Raw genomic sequence first — 9,331 nt, forward strand, 5'->3', positions numbered from 1 at the left:
TTAAACGATATTATCCCAAGGTCTCAAATTTGAAATAAATTTTTGATATGGTTTAGCTTGTGGGCACTGGATGAAAGAATGACTATAGATTTTTCTTTTTAAATAAATACTTTTTGAAATATCGTTTGAAAAAAACGTCATATAAATGGGACTCTAGCCATGTAAATTTATTGAAATCTAGCATCCATCAAAGTAAATAACATTTGGAAATAAGTAAAGCTGTGACTGGAACATTTAATTAAGATATAATGTACAGTTGGCGAATAGTGATCAAATACATTTTAGTTGACTGGATGTATCAATATACATGTTCAGTCCGTTGTTTTTTTTTTCATCGCGTGTGTATGTAATATATTTTGTTAACATACGATATTACTGTTGCTTACGTATCCATCAGACGCAACCGCAGGTGTTGACTAAGTGAATTGAAAGCTTTGGATTATATTCTAATCTAGACATACACATGATTTTGTTTAATATTATTATTCTTCATTTTATTATTTTTTTTTAATTAAAATATTTATGAGAGTTATTGACCATGTCGTGTCACTGTTGATTAATTGACTTATTCGCATCTCTTTGAAATACGTAAGCAAACTCAATAACGTTTTCAAAAAAAGGCAAAAACAAACAATTTCTAAAAACAAAGACACACTCACTTAAACAATTTATATTTTCTAATAAAACGACTTTTGTAAATAATAATTTACTGTGCATGTCCGTCTTAATTGTTTAACTAATGGTTATTTTTTTTAAAATCATTTATAGGCTAGTGATATACATTGTGTTTGAATGATTTCCCTTATAAATAAAAAATGATTAAATGGGAAGTAATTATAAACTGTTTCTTTATTGTTAAAAATACTTTAAAACAAAAATACATTTTTAGCTAAAATGTCTATAGCCCTATAATATTTTTAGCAAAAAATAAAATATAATTTGTTCATTTCAGATATGTTAACCTCGAGTTATGAGCGGGTTATACATGTTCAGAACGTGTAAACTATACATACGGCAATGTATCGATCCTAAGCTGACTTTCTATGAAACGATTACGTTTTATTTAGACCCCGAATGTATAACAGCCTCATCTCTAATGATACCTTTAAAAAATTACCAAAACTAACTAAGGGGTGTAGCAAGATGATCTCTTTAGTTATAGTGACAAGCACAACCACTCAAACGACTGTCAGGTTTCTATAAAAAAGAAGCTTTTATTTTTGTTACTCATTTTCATGTTTAAATAGACCACAGGAGTACATGGGCCATTAGATAACTTCGTTAATTAACAAGTAACTAGTGTTTCTTTCGTTTCAATTTTTTAATCCTATGTTTTAATTGTTGTTCTATTTTTTTTTCGCATGTATTGCCTTAGTTCAGGGGTCGGCAACCTGCGGCTCGCGAGCCGCATGCGGCTCTTTTGATATCAAGATGCGGCTCTCCAGCTCCTTGAACAAATACTAATAATCTTAATAAAAAAAAATATTTGAAATGAAAAAAATGTTAGTGGCTCTTTAAAACCAGGGAAATTTTGAAAATTGTAACTTTTGGCTCTTCCGCTTCAAATGGTTGCCGACCCCTGCCTTAGTTTATTCTTAGGCATGATATCTAACCTGTGGATAATGTATTTGCCTTTACTCTTTAATATCTACGCAATTGAACACGTCCATTTTTTCATATAAGTCTACAAATGTGCCATAATATTTAGCAGCTTTTGTTGTTGGCTCTTGTATATCCAGTCGGTCAACTCGCTTTCAACATTTAAAATACATGATGTTAATGATATTATAATTTCATATATTTGGCAATCATCAGCTACATCAAACGTTACAAAGAGTTGGTTGATCACTTCCCCCATATGTTGTCACAGCTCTCCCTATGATACAGACATGTGGATAACAACAAGTGTCTTCTAGTGAACTTCAACTTTGTTAATAACGGTTTCTTGTTTCTACATGTTGCTGAGTCTGACGAAGGGTTAGCTGCCTCATTGAACTCAATCGTTTTTAACAATACAGATATAGTAGATTTAAGGCAAGCATTAAAAACTTACTAAACAATTAATATATGCAAACTCTAATAAGCATAATAAAATATGTGTATTTTCTAAAATGAAAAATAGTAGAACATGTATAAGCATGCCATCAATAGTGAAAAGAATTGCGTTTATAATCAACTTTGGCGTATTTATAAAGAAATAAAATAAATAAAGTTTAACATTTAGTTCTCTCACATTGTAAAGATAAATAAAAAAAAAAAAAAAAAAATTTAGCATGTCATAAATCATTCACTTGTATGTTCTACTGTTAACGCCCTCACAACAAAAAACGCACATACACTTTCACACGCGCTTGCCCACGTACTTTACCATACATATATAAAGTAATTACAACATGTGTGTTTGAAATGCATGTTTTGAAGTGAGCTATGCTATGTGTGCTGTGTTTGTATGCTATTTTGTTTTCATGTGTAGATGACATAGATTTTAAAAGACGAAATACAAAAAGGTCTACAGTGTATGTAACATTTTACACATATCATTCCGTATGTATTGATTATATGTTTATCGCAAGTAACAACTAATAACTTGGTCATTACAATGCATGCCAGGAACCCATCGAGTTTAGGAGAACTAAACACAATCCACACAGCATAGAAAACTTCCAACTATCTTCATTAAACTAGTGAAACCTGTTTTACTCTATGGAGCCGAGACATGGAGAATAACTGCTATAAATAAGAAGAAAATACAATCATTTATAAACGCATGTCTCAGAAAGATCCTGCGAATTCGCTGGCCTAAAACCATCAGAAATGATGTTCTATGGCAACGGACAAATCAACTGCCAGTGGAAGTAGAGATCCTCCAGAGAAAATGGAAATGGATTGGCCACACACTCAGGAAGCCTGTATCCAGCATAACAAGACAGGCCCTCACCTGGAATCCACAAGGCAGGAGGAAGAGAGGCAGACCAAGAAAGACCTGGAGACGTGACCTGGAAGAAGACACCAAGAAGATTGGATACACCTGGGGACAGTTGGAGAGACTAACCCTGGACAGAGACGTTTGGAAAGCTCTTGTCAGCGGCCTATGTCCCAGTAGGGACGACAGGCAAACATGACATGATCTTCATTAACTCATCTTCAGGCAACAAAGTTATATGTATTATTTTAATTTCGGTTGCTCTAAAATAAATATATATTATTTTGATGTGGTATTTTAAACAAGCATTTCACAATTACTTCCCATATAAATTTGTCCTCACAAAAAACGGGAGACAACCCAAAGACACAAAATCCGACTAATAAATAAAAAAAAAAAACATATTTAAATAAAAAACATAATACATTCAATCGATGTATGATATATTGACATTAATTTAGTGTATTATAATGTACCTAAATATACTTTGCTGACACTGAAGATTGAATAAATACTTTGGTACATTTAAAAAACTAATAACTGGTACTTTTTAATATAGATTTTAAAAATATATATATTAAACTAAGACTAAGTTTAATTTCTGTGAATGGTTGCGCAATAATTGTTTTAGTCAGCTGATCTGTATCTGATGTGCATACATCTGCCTTAAAATATTATGATAGAAAAGATTAATCTGAGGTTGTTAAATTCTGACATAAGCGATTCAGAAATAGTATGTCTTCTAACACAGTTAAAAAGAACAGTTGTATGATTTTACTAAGTTGATGGTAACCGAAAGATCGTTTATTTTTACATAATTGAAGCTACTTGTATGGATAGAGGGAGGGGGGTAGGGGGGCCATTATCTATGGTCATCGGGTGATTGCCTGTTGTGTAATGCTAATATTGACCCGTTTTTAAACTCGACAAGATTCAGCTGTATACTCGACTACACATAGTATATATATCATGTCATGTCGAATCACCGTATAAAAAAAATTGCACGCTATTCACAATTCAAGATATATGAAATATAATTCACAACACGACATACCCAACTCACGACATGTCCAAATCCGGATATACCAAACTTACATAATACAAAACTTACGATTTAAAAAACACGGAATATTCCCAAATCATGATATACCCACTAAAGTAAACCCAATTAACGATATAAGCAACTCACAATAAACGGGGATTTAAAAATATATTGTAAGCTTGATACACGCAATCAAAATTAAGACTAGAATATTCCATTCGTTAAAGTTGTGCTATTTTTTTTTTACATTTGAATCTTTAAGCTAAAAAGACGATATTAGCAAACATGTCACCAATTGCAGTTCACATGTCACCAACTGTATTCAACTTGTCACCAATTGTAGTCTAAAGGTCACCTATTGTAGCCAACATGCCACCATTATTATCCCTCGTGTCTCAAACAGTTGGATATGTGTAAAACGCAACATATTGCGCTGTCGTCTACATGAAAAAAAAAAACAAAAAACAAATATATATATATATATATATATATATATATATATATATATATATATATATATATATATATATATATATATATATATATATATATATATATATATGAAGGGCTCAGTGGAAAAAGTACTTAAGTGTATTTTGAGAGTTTTGAGAAAAATGAGTGCAAAGTTTTTAAATTGTTATTGAAATACCAAAACAGCTGATGCAGAGTAATCAAATTAAGCTACTTCGGTACTTTTTACCTGGCCCAAATTTACAGGGATGGTTAAGGGGGGGGGGGGTAGTCAAATAATATACCGGTCTTAACTCATTTTTGAAAAAAATGTAACTTAAGTACTTTTTCCACTGAGCCCTTCATATATATATATATATATATATATACTGACGCCCTATCTACCCGTACCTAACTCTTGTATGCCATATGAATAGTTAAAGTAGAGGTAAGACATGTTTGTGTTATGTTTTCTTTGGTATTTGTGTTTGCGTTTGCGTTTAGTTGTGTTCTGTTTCCAAGTTAGTCATTTAAAAAAGATTCACCATGGCGGAGCACGGGTATGCAAATAGTCTATAATAAATTGCGTTAGCTGACACGTTTGTGTCGCTCTTATATTAACTTGTTAAAGGCCATAATATCTAGACTTACTAGTTATTTGTTATTGTAATTGTGGTAACTGAACCTACTTAACATACAGCTGACGGATTTTGTTCACATAGATGTCCGAAAAAGCCAATCAGTCAGGATTGTATAACCATATTAATTTTAGTAACAGTCAGGATTGTATAACCATATTAATGTTAGTAACAGTCAGGATTGTATAACCATATTGATTTTAGTAACAGTCAGGATAAAGCAAACTCAATACAGTTTTATTTTATTTGCAAATACACAAATGTTCGAAAACGCAGCATGCTTTCACTACACATTTCATATTTGTTTACAGCTTGTTATTTTTTAAATATGCGTATACTGTACATGTCCGATTTAATAGTTTGTTTAATCCTTGTTAGCAACTCTGACACGTGTATAGGAAATAATCAACAGTTAATGTCGATGTTAACCATGTTTGATCTTGTTACGTGTGGTTATGTTTTACGAACATTACATATACTTAAAAGTAACTGATTGCTTGGTACTCAACAAAGTATTTAAGGTCAAAAAAAGTATATAATAATTCTCTGGGAATACAGTAACAGTCAATATCAGTAGTGGCGATGTTCTACCGGCTCACGTTTGAATCAAATAGCAAAATATTACATAAACAATGTAAACTATTATACGTTAATATCAAACACATTTATGCTATACCCAGTCGAGCATGAATCTAACCAGGGACTAAATACCACAATCTAACACCTCCAACCTTCACATAGACACACTACCCCAGACAACGCAGTTTAATATATCATTGAAATCTTGTTTACATGACGGTTGAATTAGAGGTACATCAGATGTACCCCCATATATTGACACACCTTATTCTATGCTGCTATGAAGTGATCAGCAACAACACGATTTTAACGTAGTATCTACATCAAACTTGTTAAATCGCTTTTTGTTTTCCTATACTTAGACAAGTTAGCCTATTGGTTATTTAAGTATTTTTTTCGAAACAGTCATCTTCTTCAAACAAGGCATAGGCTGGGTTTTCCTTTCCAAACAGTTTTACATTTAGCTCGTTTAGTTTCTTTGTGATCTTTACCATGAAGTTGAAAGTTTCAATGTGGGATAGGCAAGCTAATAAGAAGTACATTGAAATAGGGTGTAACTAAATATTTTAATATAATAGCGAGTGTTTATTGTTTATGTTATTATTTTATCGTTCATTACCGAGTGTCGCAGAACAATATTGTTATGAGTTTTGAAAACAAAATAAAATAATTATTAATATGTATGCGTGGAGCTGAAGAGACGAATCTCGACATCAGGTTGCCGACCCCTGATCTACGATGTTGATATAATACATATATATGAAATTTCATCAACCTTCGTATATACGAGAAAGTAAAAATGATTGGTAGATACTTATTTGCACGAAAAAAAAAACATTAAAAAATATGGGCACCATTGTAACGAATCATATGGATACATTTAAAAATAAGTAAAATACAAAGTTTGTAATTATATAAGATGCGTAGGCGTCACTTTTGGAGCTGGTCAAATGTAGCTCAATTTAAAGTTGTGTGTGTGTGTGTGTTCAATATGGCAGGCATTATGTTGATACAATCATTACTTAAGTTATTGAAACTGTCATTTAAAGTAATGGTCGAAGTAGTCGAGTGACTGATTGCACCGAATCTCTTCTCTGTATTTTGAATAAGATCAAAGTGTTCTATCTGTTAAGGATTATGTTCAGAGGTCTTAGCTGTAGCTTCAGTTTTTCCTAATGTTAATCAGTATACCATCTAAGCTGGTTGGAAATAAACCGGGAGTGATCTCCCCTAAACTTTCTCGAATATTCTTATATAAAACAACAGGGGATGGGAACTCGGGCTATAGACATGATTTTTAATCCATTTTAAATACTTAAAGTTTTAAACATTGAATAAAATCTCGTAGACAAAAGAATTGCACACCAAGTGAACGCCAATTAAAAACGTGCATACTAGTGCGCAATATTATTAGTACTTTAAAAATTTACATTAGTTTTTTGAGAAATCGGAAGTAGCATAAACTACTACTACCGGTCAACGGAAATTACTCAAAATTTAACAGAAGGTAGAAAATTAGATCTTTTACTCACACGTGAAACTTCATTTATCTATCTGAAATAGTACTTAAGTTATAGGCTTTTGAAAAATTCAAAGTAGAAAAAGTACCACTTCCGATTATCACTCAAAAGTTGATACGGATCTACGATTTTGATAAAATACTTATATATGAAATTTCATCAACCTAGCTGTAACCGTACTCAAGTAATCGTGTTTGCACACAGACACACAGACACACACACACACACACAGACATGAGGACAGAATTGCAAAGCCCATTTTTTCAGACTGGATTAGGCATAAAACCTTTAAATTTGATAAATCTGGATTGATAATTTTTGCCCGATTAAAATAAGTCCTCTATATATGAAGAAGGACTGAGGTGTAATACGGTGAAAATTGTTAAAATGTCAAGTGATTTTTGTGCACGATTACAATACTTTCTCTATACTTCGTATATACGAGAAAGTAAAAAAGGACGTACTACAGACGCGAAACTGGGATCAGAATTTTCAGATGATCAATTTTTTTGTGTAAGTATGTTTTGAAGAAATATGAATATTAACATTTTATAAACCAAAATTGGCGTTGTAAAAATGGTATTAATATTATCAATTCGGGATAGCAATTTAACTACCGGTTATTTCCCTTTACATCATTAATGAAAAGGGATAAAAAGCAAACCTTTATACTGTGTATATAAGGTTACCGTTACGTTGAATGTAACATTAACCTAAATAGACAATTTTCTTCATGCAGAAATTGGATATACGCATGTCTTGTTTAGACATGTCAATATGTCAGTGTGGACAATCGGACTAACATAAAACAGATACACTTAAATGTGTATTGCAATATATTTGTGCCATATGACATATGAGAACATTGTTCGAATTTGTCGAGCAATATTTCTGAGACGTACAATATGCATGTGAAACATACTTTTTTATATAAAAGCAATATCCCCCTGACATTGGACTGACCTGACATAACTAGGGGAGGGTAGGTTGGGTGATGTCTTCCTGCGCCGAATACTTTAATTCAGAGTTAAATCGTTTAACTAATTTTAAACGAAACATAAAATACAAAATCGCTACATTTTCTGTTGTTTGTCTGTTTCTTATTTGGTGAATTTAGTATTATTATTATTGTATCTCCCTTATACATTTGCAAAATAATAATTATAGTTTACAACTACAATAATTGCTAATACATTGTTTCTAGCCCCATGATAACATTTACGATCATTACAATTGGTATATGTTGTTGATACATGAACACGAGCTGTAGAAGTGAAGTTTGAAGCGGGTCACATATGTGATATCTATTGGCCTATAACTGAGATCTAGTAACATTAAATGATTTGTTGTTCAAGCTATATAAAGCAGACATAAACTAGGCAGAGTTACCAATCAGTTAACTCACAATGTGGAATTCAACACTTTTGTAAGCTTAGATGGTTAGGTATAAAACTAAACACACAAAAAAGTGCGTTTTAAATTTACAGAACTAAAGGCAGTTTCTTCAAAGATCAGTTTAATAAAAAAATGATTTTGTCGGTTTTTGATTGCCATTGTTGCATGTAATACACCAAAGTTGATATTGTCTTTTACTAATGTTTTTGTATTTACTAAATATTTGTCGAATCTTTTTTCATCTTGAATTGGTTAATTATTTGATATAAAGTACACTATTTTTTCTCAACCTATTGGAGTCTAAAATAGCAAGACTTACCAGTTATGTGTTATTGTAATTGTAGTAACTTAACCTGTTTGAAATACATCTTGACATACAACCCCAATGTACTTTTTATTTTATATATACTAGAATAAGGTAAACTAAATATCATGACACGAAAACTGAACAATCTATTCGAGTTTAAGTAATAAATGAGTTTGTATGGGAATTTTTGTTTAATTAAAATACATGTTCAGTTGAAAGATTGTGTCCACATAGATACTCAGTTAACAGATTTTGTTCATATAGATGTTAAGTTGGCGGGCTGTGCCCACAATTATGTTCAGTCCGTTTGTTTTTTTCATCGCCTGTTTATGTGACATATTTTGTTTACATATGATGTTAAAGTTGCTTTCTTATCCATCAGACGTAGCCGCAGGTGTTGACTAGATGAATTGAACCCTATGGATTCTATTTCAGACACACACTTGTTTTTGTTTAATAGTATTATTATTCTTTTTG

This window comes from Physella acuta, unplaced genomic scaffold (genome assembly GCF_028476545.2).
Source record: "Physella acuta isolate Inbredline_101_S28 unplaced genomic scaffold, ASM2847654v3 ptg000138l, whole genome shotgun sequence".
Lineage (NCBI taxonomy): Eukaryota > Metazoa > Mollusca > Gastropoda > Physidae > Physella > Physella acuta.